Below are 22,145 nucleotides of genomic sequence, written 5' to 3' on the forward strand. Positions count from 1 at the left end.
CTATTAGCTGTGCGCGAAAAATCGCCCATCGTGGGGCTCGAACCCACGACCCCACGATTAAGAGTCTCATGCTCTACCGACTGAGCTAGCCGGGCTCTGCACGGTCAGAATTGATTACTTTTTAAGAACATGTAAGACGATTATGTGTTCGATGACAGCAACATTCTCGCCCAGCGTTGGCTTGAACCCACGATCCTGAGATTAAGAGTCTCATGCTCTACCGACTGAGCTACCCGGGCTGCGCAATTTCAGAATTGGTTACTTATTAAGAACATGTAAGACGATCATGTATTCGACGAGTGTGGTCGAACTCATGTCCCTGAGATCATGAGTCTCGTGCTCTACCGACTGGGCTAGATTGGCTGTGTAAGATAGGTCTTGTTTACTTATTAAAAACATGTAAAAAGATCATGTGTTAGATGACGGCGAGAAAACCGCCCTGCGTGGGGCACGAACCCACGACCCTGAGATTAAGAGTCTCGTGCTCTACCGACTGAGCTAGCCGGGCTGTGCAAGGTCAGTATAGAATACTTATTAAGAACATGTAAGACGATCATGTGTTCGATGAGAGCAATATTCTCGCCCAGCGTGGGGCTCGAACCCACAACCCTTAGATTAAGAGTCTCATGCTCTGCCGACTGAGCTAGCCGGGCTGTGCAATATCAGAATTGATTAATTATTTAGAACATGTAATGCGATCATATATTCGATGAGAGCAAAAAACTCGAACAGCGTGTGGTCGAACTCACGTCCCTGAGATTATGAGTCTCGTGCTCTACCGACTGGGCTAGCCGGGCTGTGTAACATAGGTCCTGTTTACTTATTAAGAACATGTAAGGCGATCATGTGTTAGATGACAGCGACAAAATTGGCCAGCGTGGGTGTCGACCCCGCGACCCTGAGATTAAGAGCCACATGCCCTTCCGACTGAGCTAGCCGGGCGATGGAATGTCGGTCTTGATTACTTATTATGAACTAGTAAGGCGATCATCTATTAGCTGTGTGCGAAAAACTCGCCCAGCGTGGGGCTCGAACCCACGACCCTGAGATTAAGAGTCTCATTCTCTACCGACTGAGCTAGCCGGGCTGTGCAAGGTAAGAATTGATTACTTATTAAGAACATGTAAGACGATCATGTGTTCGATGAGAGCAGAATTCTCGCCCAGCGTGGGGCTCGAACCCACGACCTTGAGATTAAGAGTCTCATGCTCTACCGACTGAGCTACCCGGGCTCTGCAACGTCAGAATTGGTTACTTATTAAGAACATGTAAGACGATCATGTATTCGATGAGAGCGAAAAAATAGAACAGCGTGTGGTCGAACTCACGTCCATGAGATTATGAGGTTAGTGCTCTACCGACTGGCCTAGCCGGGCTGTGTAACATAGGTCTTGTTTACTTATTAAGAACATGTAAGACGATCATTTGTTCGATGAGAGCAAAATACTCGCCCAGCGTGGGGCTCGAACCCACGACCCTGAGATTAAGAGTCTCAAGCTCTACCTACTGAGCTAGCCGGGCTGTGCAATATCAGAATTGATTAATTATTTAGAACATGTAATGCGATCATATATTCGATGAGAGCAAAAAAGTCGAACAACGTGTGGTCGAACTCACGTCCCTCAGATTATGAGTCTCGTGCTCTACCGACTGGGCTAGCCGGGCTGTGTAACATAGGTCTTGTTTACTTATTAAGAACATGTAAGGCGATCATGTGTTAGATGACAGCGACAAAATCGGCCAGCGTGTGTGTCGACCCCACGACCCTGAGATTAAGAGCCACATGTCCTTCCGACTGAGCTAGCCGGGCGGTGGAATGTCGGTCTTGATTACTTATTATGAACTAGTAAGGCGATCATCTATTAGATGTGTGCTAAAAACTCGCCCAGCGTGGGGCTCGAACCCACGACCCTGAGATTAAGAGTCTCATGCTCTACCGACTGAGCTAGCCGGGCTGTGCAAGGTCAGAATTGATTACTGATTAAGAACATGTTAGACGATCATGTATTCGATGAGATCAAAATTTTCGTCCAGCGTGAGTCTCGAACCCACGATCCTGAGATTAAGAGTATCATCCTCAACCGACTGAGCTAGCCGGGCGGTGCAATTTCAGTTTTGATTACTTATTAAGATCATGTAAGCCGACCATGTAGAGGGTTAAGAGTTTCATGCTCTACCGACTGAGCTAGCCGGGCTCTGCACGGTCAGAATTGATTTATTATTTAGAACATGTAATGCGATCATATATTCGATGAGAGCAAAAAACTCGAACAGCGTGTGGTCGAACTCACGTCCCTGAGATTATGAGTCTCGTGCTCTACCGACTGGGCTAGCCGGGCTGTGTAACATAGGTCTTGTTTACTTATTAAGAACATGTAAGGCGATCATGTGTTAGATGACAGCGACAAAATTAGCCAGCGTGGGTGTCGACCCCGCGACCCTGAGATTAAGAGCCACATGCCCTTCCGACTGAGCTAGCCGGGCGATGGAATGTCGGTCTTGATTACTTATTATGAACTAGTAAGGCGATCATCTATTAGCTGTGTGCGTAAAACTCGCCCAGCGTGGGGCTCGAACCCACGACCCTGAGAGAAAGAGCCTCATGCCCTACCGACTGAGCTAGCCGAGAGCTGGAATGAAGGTCTTGATTACTTATTATGAACATGTAAGAAGATCATCTACTAGTTGTGTGCGAAAAACTCGCCCAGCGTGGGGCTCGAACCCACGACCCTGAGATTAAGAGTCTCATGCTCTACCGACTGAGCTAGCCGGGCTGTGCAAGGCCAGTATAGAATACTTATTAAGAACATGTAAGACGATCATGTGTCCGATGAGAGCAAAATTCTCGCCCAGCGTTGGGCTCGAACCCACGACCCTGAGATTAAGAGTCCCATGCTCTACCGACTGAGCTAGCCGGGCTGTGCAACATCAGAATTGATTAATTATTTAGAACATGTAATGCGATCATATATTCGATGAGAGCAAAAAAGTCGAACAGCGTGTGGTCGAACTCACGTCCCTGAGATTATGAGTCTCGTGCTCTACCGACTGGGCTAGCCGGGCTGTGTAACATAGGTCTTGTTTACATATTAAGAACATGTAAGGCGATCATGTGTTAGATGACAGCGACAAAATTGGCCAGCGTGGGTGTCGACCCCACGACCCTGAGATTAAGAGCCACATGTCCTTCCGACTGAGCTAGCCAGGCGATGGAATGTCGGTCTTGATTACTTATTATGAACTAGTAAGGCGATCATCTATTAGCAGTGTGCGAAAAACTTGCCCAGCGTGGGGCTCGAACCCACGACCCTGAGATTAAGAGTCTCATGCTCTACCGACTGAGCTAGCCGGGCTGTGCAAGGCCAGTATAGAATACTTATTAAGAACATGTAAGACGATCATGTGTTCGATAAGAGCAAAATTCTCGCCCAGCGTGGGGCTCGAACCCACGGACCTGAGATGAAGGGTCTCATGCTCTACCGACTGAGCTAGCCGGGCTGTGCAATATCAGAATTGATTAATTATTTAGAACATGTAATGCGATCATATATTCGATGAGAGCAAAAAAGTCGAACAGCGTGTGGTGGAACTCACGTCCCTGAGATTATGAGTGTCGTGCTCTACTGACTGGGCTAGCCGGGCTGTGTAACATAGGTCTTGTTTACTTATTAAAAACATGTAAGAAGATCATGTGTTAGATGACGGCGAGAAAACCGCCCAGCGTGGGTGTCGAACCCACGACCCTGAGATTAAGAGCCTCATGCCGTACCGACTGAGGTAACCGGGCGGTGGAATGTAGGTCTTGATTACTTATTATGAACATGTAAGACGATCATCTATTAGCTTCCTGCGAAAAACTCGCCCGGCGTGAGGCTCCAACCTTCGAGCCTGGGATTAAGGGTCACATGCCCTACCGACTGAATTAGCCCGGCGGTGGGATGTAGGTCTTGATTACTTATTATGAACATGTAAAACAATCATCTGTTAGCTGTGTGCGAAAAACTCGCCCAGCGTGCGGCTCGAACCCACGACCCTGAGGTTAAGAGACTCATGCTCTACCGACTGAGCTAGCCGGGCTGTGCAAGGTCAGAATAGATTACTTATTGAAAACATGTAAGACGACCTTGTGTTCGATGAGAGCAAGAATCTCGCCCAGCGTATGGCTCGAACCCACGACCCTGAGATTAAGAGTTTCATGCTCTACCGACTGAGCTAGCCGGGCTGTGCAAGGTCAGAATTGATTACTGATTAAGAACATGTTAGACGATCATGTATCCGATGAGAGCAAAATTTTCGCCCAGCGTGAGTCTCGAACCCACGATCCTGAGATTAAGAGTATCATGGTCAACCGACTGAGCTAGCCGGGCGGTGCAATTTCAGTTTTGATTACTTATTAAGATCATGTAAGCCGACCATGTAGAGGGTTAAGAGTTTCATGCTCTACCGACTGAGCTAGCCGGGCTGTGCAATGTCAGAATTGATTACTTATTAAGGACATTAACAGCCTGATGCCCTACCGACTGAGCAAGCCCGGCGGTGGGTTGTAGGTCTCGATTAATTAATATGAACATGTAAGGCGATCATCTATTACCTGTGTGCGAAAAATCGCCCATCGTGGGGCACGAACCCACGACCCCAAGGTTAAGAGTCTCATTCTCTACCGACTGAGCTAGCCGGGCTCTGCACGGTCAGAATTGATTACTTATTAGGAACATGTAAGACGATTATGTGTTCGATGAGAGCAACATTCTCGCCCAGCGTTGGCTTGAACCCACGACCCTGAGATTAAGAGTCTCATGCTCTACCGACTGAGCTACCCGGGCTGCGCAATGTCAGAATTGGTTACTTATTAAGAACATGTAAGACGATCATGTATTCGACGAGTGTGGTCGAACTCATGTCCCTGAGATCATGAGTCTCGTGCTCTACCGACTGGGCTAGATTGGCTGTGTAAGATAGGTCTTGTTTACTTATTAAAAACATGTAAGAAGATCATGTGTTAGATGACGGCGAGAAAACTGCCGTGCGTGGGGCACGAACCCACGACCCTGAGATTAAGAGTCTCGTGCTCTACCGACTGAGCTAGCAGGGCTGGGCAAGGTCAGAATTGATTACTGATTAAGAACATGTTAGACGATCAAGTATTCGATGAGAGCAAAATTTTCGCCCAGCGTGAGGCTTGAACCCACGACCCTGAGATTAAGAGTCTCATGCTGAACCGACTGAGCTAGCCGGGTGGTACAATGTCGGTTTTGATTACTTTTTAAGAACATATAAGCCGATCATGTAGGGGGTTGAGAGTTTCATGCTCAACCGACTGAGCTATCCGGGCTCTGCACGGTCAGAATTGATTACTTATTAAGGACATTAACAGCCTGATGCCCTACCGACTGAGCTAGCCCGGCGGTGGGTTGTAGGTCTTGATTAAGTAATATGAACATGTAAGGCGATCATCTATTACCTGTGTGCCAAAAACTCGCCCATCGTTGGGCTCGAACCCACGACCCCGAGGTTAAGAGTCTCATGCTCTACCGACTGAGCTAACCGGGCTCTGCACGGTCAGAATTGAGTACTTATTAAGAACATGTAAAACGATTATGTGTTCGATGTGAGCAAAATTCTCGCCCTGCGAGGGGCTCGAACCTACGACCCTGAGGTTAAGAGTCTATTGGTGTACCGACTGAGCTTGCCGGGCTGTGCAATGTGAGAATTGATAATTTATTAAGAACATGTAAGACGATCATGTATTCGATGAGAGCGAAAAACTCGTCCAGCGAGTGGTCGAACTCACGTCCATGAGATTATGAGGTTCGTGCTCTACCGACCGGCCTAGCCGGGCTGTGTAACATAGGTCTTGTTTACTTATTAAGAACATGTAAGACGATCATGTCTTAGATGACAGCGACAAAATTGGCTGGCGTGGTTGTCGAACCCACGACCCTGAGAGTAAGAGCCTCATGCCCTACCGACTGAGCTAGCCGGGACGTGGAATGAAGGTCTTGATTACTTATTATGAACATGTAAGACGATCATCTATTAGTTGTGTGCGAAAAACTCGCCCAGCGTGGGGCTCGAACCCACGACCCTGAGATTAAGAGTCTCATGCTCTACCGACTGAGCTAGCCTTGCTGTGCAAGGTCAGTATAGAAAACTTATTAAGAACATGTAAGACGATCATGTGTTCGATGAGAGCAAAATACTCGCCCAGCGTGGGGCTCGAACCCACGACCCTGAGATTAAGAGTCTCATGCTCTACCGACTGACCTAGCCGGGCTGCGCAAGTCCAGTATAGAATACTTATTAAGAACATGTAAGACGATCATGTGTTCGATGACAGCAAAATTCTCGCCCAGCGTGGGGCTCGAACCCACGACCCTGAGATTAAGAGTCTCATGCTCTACCGACTGAGCTAGCCGGGCTGTGCAATATCAGAATTGATTAATTATTTAGAACATATAATGCCATCATATATTCGATGAGAGCAAAAAAGTCGAACAGCGTGTGGCGGAACTCACGTCCCTGAGATTATGAGTCTCGTGCTCTACCGACTGGGCTAGCCGGGCTGTGTAACATAGGTCTTGTTTACTTATTAAAAACATGTAAGAAGATCATGTGTTAGATGACGGCGAGAAAACCGCCCAGCGTGTGTGTCGAACCCACGACCCTGAGATTAAGAGCCTCATGCCGTACCGACTGAGGTAACCGGGCGGTGGAATGTAGGTCTTGATTACTTATTATGAACATGTAAGACGATCATCTATTAGCTTCCTGCGAAAAACTCGCCCAGCGTGAGGCTCCAACCTTCGAGCCTGGGATTAAGGGTCACATGCCCTACCGACTCAATTAGCCGGGCGGTGGGATGTAGGTCTTGATTACTTATTATGAACATGTAAAACAATCATCTGTTAGCTGTGTGCGAAAAAATCGCCCAGCGTGCGGCGCGAACCCACGACCCTGAGGTTAAGAGACTCATGCTCTACCGACTGAGCTAGCCGGGCTGTGCAAGGTCAGAATAGATTACTTATTAAAAACATGTAAGACGACCTTGTGTTCGATGAGAGCAAAATTCTCGCCCAGCGTGTGGCTCGAACCCACGACCCTGAGATTGAGAGTCTCATGCTCTACCGATTGAGCCAGCCGGGCTGTGCAAGGTCAGAATTGATTACTGAATAAGAACATGTTAGACGATCATGTATTCGATGAGAGCAAAATATTCGCCAAGCGTGAGTCACGAACCCACGATCCTGAGATTAAGAGTATCATGGTCAACCGACTGAGCTAGCCGGGCGGTGCAATTTCAGTTTTGATTACTTATTAAGATCATGTAAGCCGACCATGTAGAGGGTTAAGTGTTTCATGCTCTACCGACTGAGCTAGCCGGGCTGTGCAATGTCAGAATTGATTACTTATTAAGGACATTAACAGCCTGATGCCCTACCGACTGAGCTAGCCCGGCGGTGGGTTGTAGGTCTTGATTAATTAATATGAACATGTAAGGCGATCATCTATTACCTGTGTGCGAAAAATCGCCCATCGTGGGGCACGAATCCACGACCCCAAGGTTAAGAGTCTCATGCTCTACCGACTGAGCTAGCCGGGCTCTGCACGGTCAGAATTGATTACTTATTAAGAATATGTAAGACGATTATGTGTTCGATGAGAGCAACATTCTCGCCCATCGTTGGCTTGAACCCACGACCCTGAGATTAAGAGTCTCATGCTCTACCGACTGAGCTACCCGGGCTGCGCAATGTCAGAATTGGTTACTTATTAAGAACATGTAAGACGATCATGTATTCGACGAGTGTGGTCGAACTCATGTCCCTGAGATCATGAGTCTCGTGCTCTACCGACTGGGCTAGATTGGCTGTGTAAGATAGGTCTTGTTTACTTATTAAAAACATGTAAGAAGATCATGTGTTAGATGACGGCGAGAAAACTGCCGTGCGTGGGGCACGAACACATGACCCTGAGATTAAGAGTCTCGTGCTCTACCGACTGAGCTAGCAGGGCTGGGCAAGGTCAGAATTGATTACTGATTAAGAACATGTTAGACGATCAAGTATTCGATGAGAGCGAAATTTTCGCCCAGCGTCAGTCTTGAACCCACGACCCTGAGATTAAGAGTCTCATGCTGAACCGACTGAGCTAGCCGGGCGGTACAGTGTCGGTTTTGATTACTTTTTAAGAACATATAAGCCGATCATGTAGGGGGTTGAGAGTTTCATGCTCAACCGACTGAGCTATCCGGGCTCTGCACGGTCAGAATTGATTACTTATTAAGGACATTAACAGCCTGATGCCCTACCGACTGAGCTAGCCCGGCGGTGGGTTGTAGGTCTTGATTAATTAATATGAACATGTAAGGCGATCATCTATTACCTGTGTGCCAAAAACTCGCCGATCGTTGGGCTCGAACCCACGAACCCGAGGTTAAGAGTCTCATGCTCTACCGACTGAGCTAACCGGGCTCTGCACGGTCAGAATTGACTACTTATTAAGAACATGTAAAACGATTATGTGTTCGATGTGAGCAAAATTCTCGCCCTGCGAGGGGCTCGAACCCACGACCCTGAGGTTAAGAGTCTCATGCTGTACCGACTGAGCTTGCCGGGCTGTGCAATGCGAGAATTGATTACTTATTAGGAACATGTAAGACGATCATGTATTCGATGAGAGCGAAAAAATCGTCCAGCGTGTGGTCGAACTCACGTCCATGAGATTATGAGGTTCGTGCTCTACCGACTGGCCTAGCCGGGCTGTGTAACATAGGTCTTGTTTACTTATTAAGAACATGTAAGACGATCATGTCTTAGATGACAGCGACAAAATTGTCTGGCGTGGTTGTCGAACCCACGACCCTGAGAGTAAGAGCCTCATGCCCTACCGACTGAGCTAGCCGGGAGGTGGAATGAAGGTCTTGATTACTTATTATGAACATGTAAGACGATCATCTATTAGTTGTGTGCGAAAAACTCGCCCAGCGTGGGGCTCGAACCCACGACCCTGAGATTAAGAGTCTCATGCTCTACCGACTGAGCTAGCCGGGCTGTGCAAGGTCAGAATTGATTACTGATTAAGAACATGTTAGACGATCATGTATTCGATGAGAGCGAAATTTTCGTCCAGCGTGAGTCTCGAACCCACGATCTTGAGATTAAGAGTATCATGCTCAACCGACTGAGCTAGCCGGGCGGTGCAATTTCAGTTTTGATTACTTATTAAGATCATGTAAGCCGACCATGTAGAGGGTTAAGAGTTTCATGCTCTACCGACTGAGCTAGCCGGGCTCTGCACGGTCAGAATTGATTACTTATTAAGGACATTAACAGCCTGATGCCCTACCGACTGAGCTAGCCCGGCGGTGGGTTGTAGGTCTTGATTAATTAATATGAACATGTAAGGCGATAATCTGTTAGTTGTGTTCGAAAAACTCGCCCAGCGTGGGGCTCGAACCCACGACCCTGAGATTAAGAGTCTCATGCTCTACCGACTGAGCTAGCCGGGCTGTGCAAGGTCAGTATAGAATACTTATTAAGAACATGTAAGACGATCATGTGTTCGATGAGAGCAATATTCTCGCCCAGCGTGGGGCTCGAACCCACGACCCTGAGATTAAGAGTCTCATGCTCTACCGACTGAGCTAGCCGGGCTGTGCAATATCAGAATTGATTAATTATTTAGAACATGTAATGCGATCATATATTAGATGAGAGCCAAAAACTCGAACAGCGTGTGGTCGAACTCACGTCCCTGAGATTATGAGTCTCATGCTCTACCGACTGGGCTAGCCGGGCTGTGTAACATAGGTCTTGTTTACTTATTAAGAACATGTAAGGCGATCATGTGTTAGACGACAGCGACAAAATTAGCCAGCGGGGGTGTCGACCCCGCGACCCTGAGATTAAGAGCCACATGCCCTTCCGACTGAGCTAGCCGGGCGATGGAATGTCGGTCTTGATTACTTATTATGAACTAGTAAGGCGATCATCTATTAGCTGTGTGCGTAAAACTCGCCCAGCGTGGGGCTCGAACCCACGACCCTGAGATTAAGAGTCTCATGCTCTAGCGACTGAGCTAGCCGGGCTGTGCAAGGTAAGAATTGATTACTTATTAAGAACATGTAAGACGATCATGTGTTCGATGAGAGCAGAATTCTCGCCCAGCGTGGGGATCGAACCCACGACCTTCAGATTAAGAGTCTCATGCTCTACCGACTGAGCTACCCGGGCTCTGCAACGTCAGAATTGGTTACTTATTAAGAACATGTAAGACGATCATGTATTCGATGAGAGCGAAAAAATAGAACAGCGTGTGGTCGAACTCACGTCCCTGAGATTATGAGTCTCGTGCTCTACCGACTGGGCTAGCCGGGCTGTGTAACATAGGTCTTGTTTACTTATTAAAAACATGTAAGAAGATCATGTGTTAGATGACGGCGACAAAATAGGCCAGCGTGGGTGTCGAACCCACGACCCTGAGATTAAGAGCCTCATGCCGTACCGACTGAGGTAACCGGGCGGTGGAATGTAGGTCTTGATTACTTATTATGAACATGTAAGACGATCATCTATTAGCTTCCTGCGAAAAACTCGCCCAGCGTGAGGCTCCAACCTTCGAGCCTGAGATTAAGGGTCTCATGCCCTACCGACTGAATATGCCGGGCGCTGGAATGTAGGTCTTGATTACGTATTATGAACATGTAAAACGATCATCTGTTAGCTGTGTGCGAAAAACTCGCCCAGCGTGGGGTTCGAACCCACGACCCTGAGGTTAAGAGACTCACGCTCTACCGACTGAGCTAGCCGGGCTGTGGGTTGTAGGTCTTGATTAATTAATATGAACATGTAAGGCGATCATCTATTAGTTGTGTGCGAAAAATCGAACATCGTGGGGCTCGAACCCACGACCCCAAGATTAAGAGTCTCATGCTCTACCGACTGAGCTAGCCGGGCTGTGCAAGGTCAGAATAGATTACTTATTAAAAACATGTAAGACGACCTTGTGTTCGATGAGAGCAAAATTCTCGCCCAGCGTGGGGCTTGAACCCACGACCCTGAGATTAAGAGTCTCATGCTCTACCGACTGAGCTAGCCGGGCTGTGCAAGGTCAGAATTGATTACTGATTAAGAACATGTTAGACGATCATGTATTCGATGAGAGCAAGATTTTCGCCCAGCGTGAGTCTCGATCCCACGATCCTGAGATTAAGAGTATCATGCTCAACCGACTGAGCTAGCCGGGCGGTGCAATTTCAGTTTTGATTACTTATTAAGATCATGTATGCCGACCATGTAGAGGGTTAAGTGTTTCATGCTCTACCGACTGAGCTAGCCGGGCTGTGCAATGTCAGAATTGATTACTTATTAAGGACATTAACAGCCTGATGCCCTACCGACTGAGCTAGCCCGGCGGTGGGTTGTAGGTCTTGATTAATTAATATGAACATGTAAGGCGATCATCTATTAGCTGTGCGCGAAAAATCGCCCATCGTGGGGCTCGAACCCACGACCCCAAGATTAAGAGTCTCATGCTCTACCGACTGAGCTAGCCGGGCTCTGCACGGTCAGAATTGATTACTTTTTAAGAACATGTAAGACGATTATGTGTTCGATGACAGCAACATTCTCGCCCAGCGTTGGGTTGAACCCACGACCCTGAGATTAAGAGTCTCGTGCTCTACCGACTGAGCTAGCCGGGCTGTGCAAGGTCAGTATAGAATACTTATTAAGAACATGTAAGACGATCATGTGTTCGATGAGAGCAATATTCTCGCCCAGCGTGGGGCTCGAACCCACAACCCTTAGATTAAGAGTCTCATGCTCTACCGACTGAGCTAGCCGGGCTGTGCAACATCAGAATTGATTAATTATTTAGAACATGTAATGCGATCATATATTCGATGAGAGCAAAAAACTCGAACAGCGTGTGGTCGAACTCACGTCCCTGAGATTATGAGTCTCGTGCTCTACCGACTGGGCTAGCCGGGCTGTGTAACATAGGTCCTGTTTACTTATTAAGAACATGTAAGGCGATCATGTGTTAGATGACAGCGACAAAATTGGCCAGCGTGGGTGTCGACCCCGCGACCCTGAGTATAAGAGCCCCATGCCCTTCCGACTGAGCTAGCCGGGCGATGGAATGTCGGTCTTGATTACTTATTATGAACTAGTAAGGCGATCATCTATTAGCTGTGTGCGAAAAACTCGCCCAGCGTGGTGCTCGAACCCACGAACCTGAGATTAAGAGTCTCATGCTCTACCGACTGAGCTAGCCGGGCTGTGCAAGGTAAGAATTGATTACTTATTAAGAACATGTAAGACGATCATGTGTTCGATGAGAGCAGAATTCTCGCCCAGCGTGGGGCTCGAACCCACGACCTTGAGATTAAGAGTCTCATGCTCTACCGACTGAGCTACCCGGGCTCTGCAACGTCAGAATTGGTTACTTATTAAGAACATGTAAGACGATCATGTATTCGATGAGAGCGAAAAAATAGAACAGCGTGTGGTCGAACTCACGTCCATGAGATTATGAGGTTCGTGCTCTACCGACTGGATTAGCCGGGCTGTGTAACATAGGTCTTGTTTACTTATTAAGAACATGTAAGACGATCATGTCTTAGATGACAGCGACAAAATTGGCTGGCGTGGTTGTCGAACCCACGACCCTGAGAGTAAGAGCCTCATGCCCTACCGACTGAGCTAGCCGGGAGGTGGAATGAAGGTCTTGATTACTTATTATGAACATGTAAGACGATCATCTATTAGTTGTGTGCGAAAAACTCGCCCAGCGTGGGGCTCGAACCCACGACCCTGAGATTAAGAGTCTCATGCTCTACCGACTGAGCTAGCCGGGCTATGCAAGGTCAGTATAGAATACTTATTAAGAACATGTAAGACGATCATTTGTTCGATGAGAGCAAAATACTCGCCCAGCGTGGGGCTCGAACCCACGACCCTGAGATTAAGAGTCTCATGCTCTACCTACTGAGCTAGCCGGGCTGTGCAATATCAGAATTGATTAATTATTTAGAACATGTAATGCGATCATATATTCGATGAGAGCAAAAAACTCGAACAGCGTGTGGTCGAACTCACGTCCCTCAGATTATGAGTCTCGTGCTCTACCGACTGGGCTAGCCGGGCTGTGTAACATAGGTCTTGTTTACTTATTAAGAACATGTAAGGCGATCATGTGTTAGATGACAGCGACAAAATTGGCCAGCGTGTGTGTCGACCCCACGACCCTGAGATTAAGAGCCACATGTCCTTCCGACTGAGCTAGCCGGGCGATGGAATGTCGGTCCTGATTACTTATTATGAACTAGTAAGGCGATCATCTCTTAGCTGTGTGCGAAAATCTCGCCCACCGTGGGGCTCGAACCCACGACCCTGAGATTAAGAGTCTCATGCTCTACCGACTGAGCTAGCCGGGCTGTGCAAGGTCAGAATTGATTACTGATTATGAACATGTTAGACGATCATGTATTCGATGAGAGCAAAATTTTCGTCCAGCGTGAGTCTCGAACCCACGATCCTCAGATTAAGAGTATCATGCTCAACCGACTGAGCTAGCCGGGCGGTGCAATTTCAGTTTTGATTACTTATTAAGATCATGTAAGCCGACCATGTACAGGGTTAAGAGTTTCATGCTCTACCGACTGAGCTAGCCGGGCTCTGCACGGTCAGAATTGATTAATTATTTAGAACATGTAATGCGATCATATATTCGATGAGAGCAAAAAACTCGAACAGCGTGTGGTCGAACTCACGTCCCTGAGATTATGAGTCTCGTGCTCTACCGACTGGGCTAGCCGGGCTGTGTAACATAGGTCTTGTTTACTTATTAAAAACATGTAAGAAGATCATGTGTTAGATGACGGCGAGAAAACCGCCCAGCGTGGGTGTCGAACCCACGACCCTGAGATTAAGAGCCTCATGCCGTACCGACTGAGGTAACCGGGCGGTGGAATGTAGGTCTTGATTACTTATTATGAACATGTAAGACGATCATCTATTAGCTTCCTGCGAAAAACTCGCCCAGCGTGAGGCTCCAACCTTCGAGCCTGGGATTAAGAGTCACATGCCCTACCGACTCAATTAGCCGGGCGGTGGGATGTAGGTCTTTATTACTTATTATGAACATGTAAAACAATCATCTGTTAGCTGTGTGCGAAAAACTCGCCCAGCGTGCGGCTCGAACCCACGACCCTGAGGTTAAGAGACTCATGCTCTACCGACTGAGCTAGCCGGGCTGTGCAAGGTCAGAATAGATTACTTATTAAAAACATGTAAGACGACCTTGTGTTCGATGAGAGCAAAAATCTCGCCCAGCGTGTGGCTCGAACCCACGACCCTGAGATTAAGAGTTTCATGCTCTACCGACTGGGCTAGCCGGGCTGTGCAAGGTCAGAATTGATTACTTATTAAGGACATTAACAGCCTGATGCCCTACCGACTGAGCTAGCCCGGCGGTGGGTTGTAGGTCTTGATTAATTAATATGAACATGTAAGGCGATCATCTATTAGCTGTGCGCGAAAAATCGCCCATCGTGGGGCTCGAACCCACGACCCCAAGATTAAGAGTCTCATGCTCTACCGACTGAGCTAGCCGGGCTCTGCACGGTCAGAATTGATTACTTTTTAAGAACATGTAAGACGATTATGTGTTCGATGACAGCAACATTCTCGCCCAGCGTTGGCTTGAACCCACGACCCTGAGATTAAGAGTCTCATGCTCTACCGACTGAGCTACCCGGGCTGCGCAATGTCAGAATTGGTTACTTATTAAGAACATGTAAGACGATCATGTATTCGACGAGTGTGGTCGAACTCATGTCCCTGAGATCATGAGTCTCGTGCTCTACCGACTGGGCTAGATTGGCTGTGTAAGATAGGTCTTGTTTACTTATTAAAAACATGTAAGAAGATCATGTGTTAGATGACGGCGAGAAAACCGCCCTGCGTGGGGCACGAACCCACGACCCTGAGATTAAGAGTCTCGTGCTCTACCGACTGAGCTAGCCGGGCTGGGCAAGGTCAGTATAGAATACTTATTAAGAACATGTAAGACGATCATGTGTTCGATGAGAGCAATATTCTCGCCCAGCGTGGGGCTCGAACCCACAACCCTTAGATTAAGAGTCTCATGCTCTACCGACTGAGCTAGCCGGGCTGTGCAATATCAGAATTGATTAATTATTTAGAACATGTAATGCGATCATATATTCGATGAGAGCAAAAAACTCGAACAGCGCGTGGTCGAACTCACGTCCCTGAGATTAAGAGTTTCATGCTCTACCGACTGAGCTAGCCGGGCTGTGCAAGGTCAGAATAGATTACTTATTAAAAACATGTAAGACGACCTTGTGTTCGATGAGAGCAAAATTCTCGCCCAGCGTGTGTCCCGAACCCACGACCCTGAGATTAAGAGTCTCATGCTCTACCGACTGAGCTAGCCGGGCTGTGCAAGGTCAGAATTGATTACTGATTAAGAACATGTTAGACGATCATGTATTCGATGAGAGCAAAATTTTCGCCCATCGTGAGTCTCGAACCCACGATCCTGAGATTAAGAGTATCATGCGCAACCGACTGAGCTAGCCGGGCGGAGCAATTTCAGTTTTGATTACTTATGAAGATCATGTAAGCCGACCATGTAGAGGGTTAAGTGTTTCATGCTCTACCGACTGAGCTAGCCGGGCTGTGCAATATCAGAATTGATTACTTATTAAGGACATTAACAGCCTGATGCCCTACCGACTGAGCTAGCCAGGCGGTGGGTTGTAGGTCTTGATTAATTAATATGAACATGTAAGGCGATCATCTATTAGCTGTGTGCGAAAAATCGCCCATCGTGGGGCTCGAACCCACGACCCCAAGGTTAGGAGTCTCATGCTATACCGACTGAGCTAGCCGGGCTGTGCAAAGTCAGAGTAGATTACTTATTAAAAACATGTAAGACGACCTTGTGTTCGATGAGAGCAAAATTCTCGCCCAGCGTGGGGCTCGAACCCACGACCCTGAGATTAAGAGTCTCATGCTCTACCGACTGAGCTACCCTGGCTGCGCAATGTCAGAATTGGTTACTTATTAAGAACATGTAAGACGATCATGTATTCGACGAGTGTGGTCGAACTCATGTCCCTGAGATCATGAGTCTCGTGCTCTACCGACTGGGCTAGATTGGCTGTGTAAGATAGGTCTTGTTTACTTATTAAGAACATGTATGAAGATCATGTGTTAGATGACGGCGAGAAAACCGCCCTGCGTGGGGCACGAACCCACGACCCTGAGATTAAGAGTCTCGTGCTCTACCGACTGAGCAAGCAGGGCTGTGCAAGGTCAGAATTGATTACTGATTAAGGACATGAGGGCCGATCATTTAGAGGTAAGGATTTTCATGCTCTACAGACTGAGCTAGCCGGGCTGTGCAATGTCAGAATTGATTACTTATTAAGATCATGTTAACGATCATGTATTCGATGAGAGCAAAATTTTCGCCCAGCGTGAGTCTCGAACCCACGATCCTGAGATTAAGAGTCTCATGCTCAAGCGACTCAGCTAGCCTGGCGGTGCAATTTCAGTTTTGATTACTTATTAAGATCATGTAAGCCGACCATGTAGAGGGTTAAGAGTCTCATGCTCTACCGACTGAGCTAGCGGGCTGTGCAAGGTAAGAATTGATTACTTAATAAGAACATGTAAGACGATCATGTGTTCGATGAGAGCAAAATTCTCGCCCAGCGTGGGGCTCGAACCCATGACCTTGAGATTAAGAGTCTCGTGCTCTACCGACTGAGCTACCCGGGCTCTGCAATGTCGGAATTGGTTACTTATTAAGAACATGTAAGACGATCATGTATTCGATGAGAGCGAAAAAATAGAACAGCGTGTGGTCGAACTCACGTCCCTGAGATTATGAGTCTCGTGTTCTACCGACTGGGCTAGCCGGGCTGTGTAACATAGGTCTTGTTTACTTATTAAGAACATGTAAGGCGATCATGTGTTAGATGACAGCGACAAAATTGGCCGGCGTGGGTGTCGAATCCACGACCCTGAGATTAAGAGCCTCATGCTCTACCGACTGAGCTAGCCGGGCTCTGCATGTTAAGAATTGATTACTTATTAAGAACATGTAAGACGATCATGTATTCGATGAGAGCGAAAAACTCGCAAAGCGTGTGGTCGAACTCACGTCCATGAGATTATGAGGTTCGTGCTCTACCGACTGGCCTAGCCGGGCTGTGTAACATAGGTCTTGTTTACTTATTAAGAACATGTAAGACGATCATGTCTTAGATGACAGCGACAAAATTGGCCGGCGTGGTTGTCGAACCCACGACCCTGAGAGTAAGAGCCTCATGCCCTACCGACAGAGCTAGCCGGGAGGTGGAATTGAGGTCTTGATTACTTATTATGAACATGTAAGACGATGATCTATTAGTTGTGTGCGAAAAACTCGCACAGCGTGGGGCTCGAACCCACGACCCTGAGATTAAGAGTCTCATGCTCTACCGACTGAGGTAGCCGGCCTGTGCAAGGCCAGTATAGAATACTTATTAAGAACATGTAAGACGATCATGTGTTCGATGAGAGCAAAATTCTCGCCCAGCGTGGGGCTCGAACCCACGATCCTGAGATTAAGAGTCTCATGCCCTACCGACTGAGCTAGCCGGGCTGTGCAATATCAGAATTGATTAATTATTTAGAACATGTAATGCGATCATATATTCGATGAGAGCAAAAAAGTCGAACAGCGTGTGGTCGAACTCACGTCCCTGAGATTATGAGTCTCGTGCTCTACCGACTGGGCTAGCCGGGCTGTGTAACATAGGTCTTGTTTACTTATTAAGAACATGTAAGGCGAACATGTGTTAGATGACAGCGACAAAATTGGCCAGCGTGGGTGTCGACCCCACGACCCTGAGATTAAGAGCCACATGTCCTTCCGACTGAGCTAGCCGGGCGATGGAATGTCGGTCTTGATTACTTATTATGAACTAGTAAGGCGATCATCTATTAGCTGTGTGCGAAAAACTCGCCCAGCGTGGGGCTCGAACCCACGACCCTGAGATTAAGAGTCTCATGCTCTACCGACTGAGCGAGCCGGGCTGTGCAAGATCAGAATTGATTACTGATTAAGAACATGTTAGACGATCATGTATTCGATGAGAGCAAAATTTTCGCCCAGCGTGAGTCTCGAACCAACGATCCTGAGATTAAGAGTCTCATGCTCAAGCGACTCAGCTAGCCGGGCGGTGCAATTTCTGGTTTGGTTACTTATTAAGATCATGTAAGCCGACCATGTAGAGGGTTAAGAGTTTCATGCTCTACCGACTGAGCTAGCCGGGCTCTGCACGGTCAGAATTGATTACTTATTAAGGACATTAACAGCCTGATGCCCTACCGACTGAGCTAGCCCGGCGGTGGGTTGTAGGTCTTGATTAATTAATATGAACATGTAAGGCGATCATCTATTAGTTGTGTGCGAAAAACTCGCACAGCGTGGGGCTCGAACCCACGACCCTGAGATTAAGAGTCTCATGCTCTACCGACTGAGCTAGCCGGGCTGAGCAAGGTCAGTATAGAATACTTATTAAGAACATGTAAGGCGATCATGTGTTCGATGAGAGCAAAATTCTCGCCCAGCGTGGGGCTCGAACCCACGACCCTGAGATTAAGAGTCTCATGCTCTACCGACTGAGCTAGCCGGGCTGTGCAATATCAGAATTGATTATTTTTTTAGAACATGTAATGCGATCATATATTCGATGAGAGCAAAAAACTCGAACAGCGTGTGGTCGAACTCACGTCCCTGAGATTATGAGTCTCGTGCTCTACCGACTGGGCTAGCCGGGCTGTGTAAGGTAGGTCTTGTTTACTTATTAAGAACATGTAAGGCGATCATGTGTTAGATGACAGCGACAAAATTGGCCAGCGTGGGTGTCGACCCCGAGATTAAGAGCCACATGCCCTTCCGACTGAGCTAGCCGGGCGATGGAATGTCGGTCTTGATTACTTATTATGAACTAGTAAGGCGATCATCTATTAGCTGTGTGCGAAAAACTCGCCCAGCGTGGGGCACGGACCCACGACCCTGAGATTAAGAGTCTCATGCTCTACCGACTGAGCTAGCCAGGCTGTGCAAGGTAAGAATTGATTACTTATTAAGAACATGTAAGACGATCATGTGTTCGATGAGAGCAAAATTCTCGCCCAGCGTGGGGCTCGAAACCACGACCTTGAGATTAAGAGTCTCATGCTCTACCGACTGAGCTACCCGGGCGCTGCAACGTCAGAATTGGTTACTTATTAAGAACATGTAAGACGATCGTGCATTCGATGAGAGCGAAAAAATAGAGCAGCGTGTGGTCGAACTCACGACCCTGAGATTATGAGTCTCTTGCTCTACCGACTGGGCTAGCCAAGCTGTGTAACATAGGTCTTGTTTACTTATTAAGAACATGTAAGGCGATCATGTGTTAGATGACAGCGACAAAATAGGCCAGCGTGGGTGTCGAATCCACGACCCTGAGATTAAGAGCCTCATGCCGTACCGACTGAGGTAACCGGGCTGTGCAATGTCAGAATTGATTACTTATTAAGGACATGTATGAAGATCATGTAGGTCTTGATTACTTATTATGAACATGTAAGACGATCATCTATTAGCTTCCTGCGAAAAAATCGCCCATCGTGAGGCTCCAACCTTCGTCCTGAGTTTAAGGGTCTCATGCCCTACCGACTGAATTAGCCGGGCGGTGGAATGTAGGTCTTGATTACTTATTATGAACATGTAAAACGATCATCTGTTGGCTGTGTGCGAAAAACTCGCCCAGCGTGGGGCTCGAACCCACGACCCTGAGGTAAAGAGACTCATGCTCTACCGACTGAGCTAGACGGGCTGGGCAAGGTCAGAATAGATTACTTATTAAAAACGTGTAAGACGACCTTGTGTTCGATGAGAGCAAAATTCTCGCCCAGCGTAGGGCTCGAACCCACGACCCTGAGATTAAGAGTCTCATGCTCTACCGACTGAGCTAGCCGGGCTGTGCAAGGTCAGAATTGATTACTGATTAACAACATGTTAGACGATCATGTATTCGATGAGAGCAAAATTTTCGCCCAGCGTGAGTCTCGAACCCACGATCCTGAGATTAAGGGTATCATGCTCAACCGACTGAGCTAGCCGGGCGGTGCAATTTCAGTTTTGATTACTTATTAAGATCATGTAAGCCGACCATGTAGAGGGTTAAGTGTTTCATGCTCTACCGACTGAGCTAGCCGGGCTCTGCACGGTCAGAATTGATTACTTATTAAGGACATGTATGAAGATCATGTATTCGATGAGTGTAGTAGAAATCACGACAATGAGATCATGAGTCTCGTGCTCTACCGACTGGGCTAGATTGGCTGCGCAAGATAGGTCTTTTTTACTTATTAAAAACATGTAAGAAGATCATGTGTTAGATGACGGCGAGAAAACCGCACTGCGTGGGGCACGAACCCACGACCCTGAGATTAAGAGTCTCGTGCTCTACCGACTGAGCTAGCAGGGCTGTGCAAGGTCAGAATTGATTACTGATTAAGGACATGAGGGCCGATCATTTAGAGGGTAAGGATATTCATGCTCTACAGACTGAGCTAGCCGGGCGGTGCAATGTCAGAATTGATTACTTATTAAGATCATGTTAGACGATCATGTATTCGATGAGAGCAAAATTTTCGCCCAGCGTGAGTCTCGAACCCACGATCCTGAGATTAAGAGTCTCATGCTCAAGCGACTCAGCTAGCCTGGCGGTGCAATTTCAGTTTTGATTACTTATTAGGATCATGTAAGCCGACCATGTAGAGGGTTAAGAGTTTCATGCTCTACCGACTGAGCTAGCCGGGCTCTGCACGGTCAGAATTGATTACTTATTAAGGACATTAACAGCCTGATGCCCTACCGACTGAGCTACCCCGGCGGTGGGTTGTAGGTCTTGATTAATTAATATGAACATGTAAGGCGATCATCTATTACCTGTGTGCCAAAAACTCGCCCATCGTTGGGCTCGATCCCACGACCCCGAGGTTAAGAGTCTGATGCTCTACCGACTGAGCTAACCGGGCTCCGCACGGTCAGAATTGACTACTTATTAAGAACATGTAAAACGATTATGTGTTCGATGTGAGAAAAATTCTCGCCCTGCGAGGGCCTCGAACCCACGACCCTGAGGTTAAGAGTCTCATGCTGTACCGACTGAGCTTGCCAGGCTGTGCAATGTGAGAATTGATTACTTATTAAGAACATGTAAGACGAAAATGTATTCGATGAGAGCGAAAAACTCGTCCAGCGTGTGGTCGAACTCACGTCCATGAGATTATGAGGTTCGTGCTCTACCGACTGGCCTAGCCGGGCTATGTAACATACGTCTTGTTTAATTATTAAGAACATGTAAGACGATCATGTCTTAGATGACAGCGACAAAATTGGCCGGCGTGGTTGTCGAACCCACGACCCTGAGAGTAAGAGCCTCATGCCCTACCGACTGAGCTAGCCGAGAGCTGGAATGAAGGTCTTGATTACTTATTATGAACATGTAAGACGATCATCTACTAGTTGTGTGCGAAAAACTCGCCCAGCGTGGGGCTCGAACCCACGACCCTGAGATTAAGAGTCTCATGCTCTACCGACTGAGCTAGCCGGGCTGTGCAAGGCCAGTATAGAATACTTATTAAGAACATGTAAGACGATCATGTGTTCGATGAGAGCAAAATTCTCGCCCAGCGTGGGGCTCAAACCCACGACCCTGAGATTAAGAGTCTCATGCTCTACCGACTGAGCTAGCCGGGCTGTGCAATATCAGAATTGATTAATTATTTAGAACATGTAATGCGATCATATATTCGATGAGAGCAAAAAAGTCGAACAGCGTGTGGTCGAACTCCCGTCCCTGAGATTATGAGTCTCGTGCTCTACCGACTGGGCTAGCCGAGCTGTGTAACATAGGTCTTGTTTACTTATTAAGAACATGTAAGGCGATCATGTGTTAGATGACAGCGACAAAATTGGCCAGCGTGGGTGTCGACCCCACGACCCTGAGATGAAGAGCCACATGTCCTTCCGACTGAGCTAGCCGGGCGATGGAATGACGGTCT

General features: G+C 47.5%; 33 non-coding genes across 33 annotated transcripts; all 33 read right to left on the reverse strand.

Annotated features, from left to right (window-relative positions):
- Window positions 1-1,014: 1,014 nt before the first annotated feature.
- On the reverse strand, window positions 1,015-1,087 carry TRNAK-CUU (transfer RNA lysine (anticodon CUU)). Its single transcript has one exon. It is a non-coding gene; the product is annotated as a tRNA-Lys (tRNA).
- Window positions 1,088-1,159: 72 nt separating this feature from the next.
- TRNAK-CUU (transfer RNA lysine (anticodon CUU)) lies at window positions 1,160-1,232 on the reverse strand. Its single transcript has one exon. It is a non-coding gene; the product is annotated as a tRNA-Lys (tRNA).
- A 216-nt stretch (window positions 1,233-1,448) lies between these two features.
- Window positions 1,449-1,521, reverse strand: TRNAK-CUU (transfer RNA lysine (anticodon CUU)). Its single transcript has one exon. It is a non-coding gene; the product is annotated as a tRNA-Lys (tRNA).
- Window positions 1,522-1,882: 361 nt separating this feature from the next.
- Window positions 1,883-1,955, reverse strand: TRNAK-CUU (transfer RNA lysine (anticodon CUU)). Its single transcript has one exon. It is a non-coding gene; the product is annotated as a tRNA-Lys (tRNA).
- Window positions 1,956-2,701: 746 nt separating this feature from the next.
- Window positions 2,702-2,774, reverse strand: TRNAK-CUU (transfer RNA lysine (anticodon CUU)). Its single transcript has one exon. It is a non-coding gene; the product is annotated as a tRNA-Lys (tRNA).
- A 506-nt stretch (window positions 2,775-3,280) lies between these two features.
- On the reverse strand, window positions 3,281-3,353 carry TRNAK-CUU (transfer RNA lysine (anticodon CUU)). Its single transcript has one exon. It is a non-coding gene; the product is annotated as a tRNA-Lys (tRNA).
- Window positions 3,354-6,201: 2,848 nt separating this feature from the next.
- Window positions 6,202-6,274, reverse strand: TRNAK-CUU (transfer RNA lysine (anticodon CUU)). The gene has a single exon. It is a non-coding gene; the product is annotated as a tRNA-Lys (tRNA).
- A 72-nt stretch (window positions 6,275-6,346) lies between these two features.
- TRNAK-CUU (transfer RNA lysine (anticodon CUU)) lies at window positions 6,347-6,419 on the reverse strand. Its single transcript has one exon. It is a non-coding gene; the product is annotated as a tRNA-Lys (tRNA).
- A 651-nt stretch (window positions 6,420-7,070) lies between these two features.
- TRNAE-CUC (transfer RNA lysine (anticodon CUU)) lies at window positions 7,071-7,143 on the reverse strand. Its single transcript has one exon. It is a non-coding gene; the product is annotated as a tRNA-Glu (tRNA).
- A 1,834-nt stretch (window positions 7,144-8,977) lies between these two features.
- On the reverse strand, window positions 8,978-9,050 carry TRNAK-CUU (transfer RNA lysine (anticodon CUU)). Its single transcript has one exon. It is a non-coding gene; the product is annotated as a tRNA-Lys (tRNA).
- Window positions 9,051-9,435: 385 nt separating this feature from the next.
- Window positions 9,436-9,508, reverse strand: TRNAK-CUU (transfer RNA lysine (anticodon CUU)). The gene has a single exon. It is a non-coding gene; the product is annotated as a tRNA-Lys (tRNA).
- Window positions 9,509-9,580: 72 nt separating this feature from the next.
- Window positions 9,581-9,653, reverse strand: TRNAK-CUU (transfer RNA lysine (anticodon CUU)). Its single transcript has one exon. It is a non-coding gene; the product is annotated as a tRNA-Lys (tRNA).
- Window positions 9,654-10,014: 361 nt separating this feature from the next.
- Window positions 10,015-10,087, reverse strand: TRNAK-CUU (transfer RNA lysine (anticodon CUU)). Its single transcript has one exon. It is a non-coding gene; the product is annotated as a tRNA-Lys (tRNA).
- Window positions 10,088-10,159: 72 nt separating this feature from the next.
- Window positions 10,160-10,232, reverse strand: TRNAK-CUU (transfer RNA lysine (anticodon CUU)). The gene has a single exon. It is a non-coding gene; the product is annotated as a tRNA-Lys (tRNA).
- A 506-nt stretch (window positions 10,233-10,738) lies between these two features.
- TRNAK-CUU (transfer RNA lysine (anticodon CUU)) lies at window positions 10,739-10,811 on the reverse strand. The gene has a single exon. It is a non-coding gene; the product is annotated as a tRNA-Lys (tRNA).
- Window positions 10,812-11,027: 216 nt separating this feature from the next.
- Window positions 11,028-11,100, reverse strand: TRNAK-CUU (transfer RNA lysine (anticodon CUU)). Its single transcript has one exon. It is a non-coding gene; the product is annotated as a tRNA-Lys (tRNA).
- A 673-nt stretch (window positions 11,101-11,773) lies between these two features.
- On the reverse strand, window positions 11,774-11,846 carry TRNAK-CUU (transfer RNA lysine (anticodon CUU)). Its single transcript has one exon. It is a non-coding gene; the product is annotated as a tRNA-Lys (tRNA).
- Window positions 11,847-12,352: 506 nt separating this feature from the next.
- TRNAK-CUU (transfer RNA lysine (anticodon CUU)) lies at window positions 12,353-12,425 on the reverse strand. Its single transcript has one exon. It is a non-coding gene; the product is annotated as a tRNA-Lys (tRNA).
- A 361-nt stretch (window positions 12,426-12,786) lies between these two features.
- Window positions 12,787-12,859, reverse strand: TRNAK-CUU (transfer RNA lysine (anticodon CUU)). Its single transcript has one exon. It is a non-coding gene; the product is annotated as a tRNA-Lys (tRNA).
- Window positions 12,860-12,931: 72 nt separating this feature from the next.
- TRNAK-CUU (transfer RNA lysine (anticodon CUU)) lies at window positions 12,932-13,004 on the reverse strand. Its single transcript has one exon. It is a non-coding gene; the product is annotated as a tRNA-Lys (tRNA).
- A 361-nt stretch (window positions 13,005-13,365) lies between these two features.
- TRNAK-CUU (transfer RNA lysine (anticodon CUU)) lies at window positions 13,366-13,438 on the reverse strand. Its single transcript has one exon. It is a non-coding gene; the product is annotated as a tRNA-Lys (tRNA).
- A 1,666-nt stretch (window positions 13,439-15,104) lies between these two features.
- On the reverse strand, window positions 15,105-15,177 carry TRNAK-CUU (transfer RNA lysine (anticodon CUU)). Its single transcript has one exon. It is a non-coding gene; the product is annotated as a tRNA-Lys (tRNA).
- A 673-nt stretch (window positions 15,178-15,850) lies between these two features.
- TRNAR-CCU (transfer RNA arginine (anticodon CCU)) lies at window positions 15,851-15,923 on the reverse strand. The gene has a single exon. It is a non-coding gene; the product is annotated as a tRNA-Arg (tRNA).
- Window positions 15,924-15,995: 72 nt separating this feature from the next.
- Window positions 15,996-16,068, reverse strand: TRNAK-CUU (transfer RNA lysine (anticodon CUU)). Its single transcript has one exon. It is a non-coding gene; the product is annotated as a tRNA-Lys (tRNA).
- Window positions 16,069-16,741: 673 nt separating this feature from the next.
- On the reverse strand, window positions 16,742-16,814 carry TRNAK-CUU (transfer RNA lysine (anticodon CUU)). The gene has a single exon. It is a non-coding gene; the product is annotated as a tRNA-Lys (tRNA).
- Window positions 16,815-17,609: 795 nt separating this feature from the next.
- TRNAK-CUU (transfer RNA lysine (anticodon CUU)) lies at window positions 17,610-17,682 on the reverse strand. Its single transcript has one exon. It is a non-coding gene; the product is annotated as a tRNA-Lys (tRNA).
- A 361-nt stretch (window positions 17,683-18,043) lies between these two features.
- TRNAK-CUU (transfer RNA lysine (anticodon UUU)) lies at window positions 18,044-18,116 on the reverse strand. Its single transcript has one exon. It is a non-coding gene; the product is annotated as a tRNA-Lys (tRNA).
- A 385-nt stretch (window positions 18,117-18,501) lies between these two features.
- TRNAK-CUU (transfer RNA lysine (anticodon CUU)) lies at window positions 18,502-18,574 on the reverse strand. The gene has a single exon. It is a non-coding gene; the product is annotated as a tRNA-Lys (tRNA).
- Window positions 18,575-18,646: 72 nt separating this feature from the next.
- On the reverse strand, window positions 18,647-18,719 carry TRNAK-CUU (transfer RNA lysine (anticodon CUU)). Its single transcript has one exon. It is a non-coding gene; the product is annotated as a tRNA-Lys (tRNA).
- Window positions 18,720-19,217: 498 nt separating this feature from the next.
- On the reverse strand, window positions 19,218-19,290 carry TRNAK-CUU (transfer RNA lysine (anticodon CUU)). The gene has a single exon. It is a non-coding gene; the product is annotated as a tRNA-Lys (tRNA).
- A 691-nt stretch (window positions 19,291-19,981) lies between these two features.
- On the reverse strand, window positions 19,982-20,054 carry TRNAK-CUU (transfer RNA lysine (anticodon CUU)). Its single transcript has one exon. It is a non-coding gene; the product is annotated as a tRNA-Lys (tRNA).
- A 1,568-nt stretch (window positions 20,055-21,622) lies between these two features.
- Window positions 21,623-21,695, reverse strand: TRNAK-CUU (transfer RNA lysine (anticodon CUU)). The gene has a single exon. It is a non-coding gene; the product is annotated as a tRNA-Lys (tRNA).
- Window positions 21,696-21,767: 72 nt separating this feature from the next.
- On the reverse strand, window positions 21,768-21,840 carry TRNAK-CUU (transfer RNA lysine (anticodon CUU)). The gene has a single exon. It is a non-coding gene; the product is annotated as a tRNA-Lys (tRNA).
- Window positions 21,841-22,145: the final 305 nt, after the last annotated feature.

The sequence above is a fragment of the Anabrus simplex genome, chromosome 7 (genome assembly GCF_040414725.1).
Source record: "Anabrus simplex isolate iqAnaSimp1 chromosome 7, ASM4041472v1, whole genome shotgun sequence".
Classification (NCBI taxonomy): domain Eukaryota; kingdom Metazoa; phylum Arthropoda; class Insecta; order Orthoptera; family Tettigoniidae; genus Anabrus; species Anabrus simplex.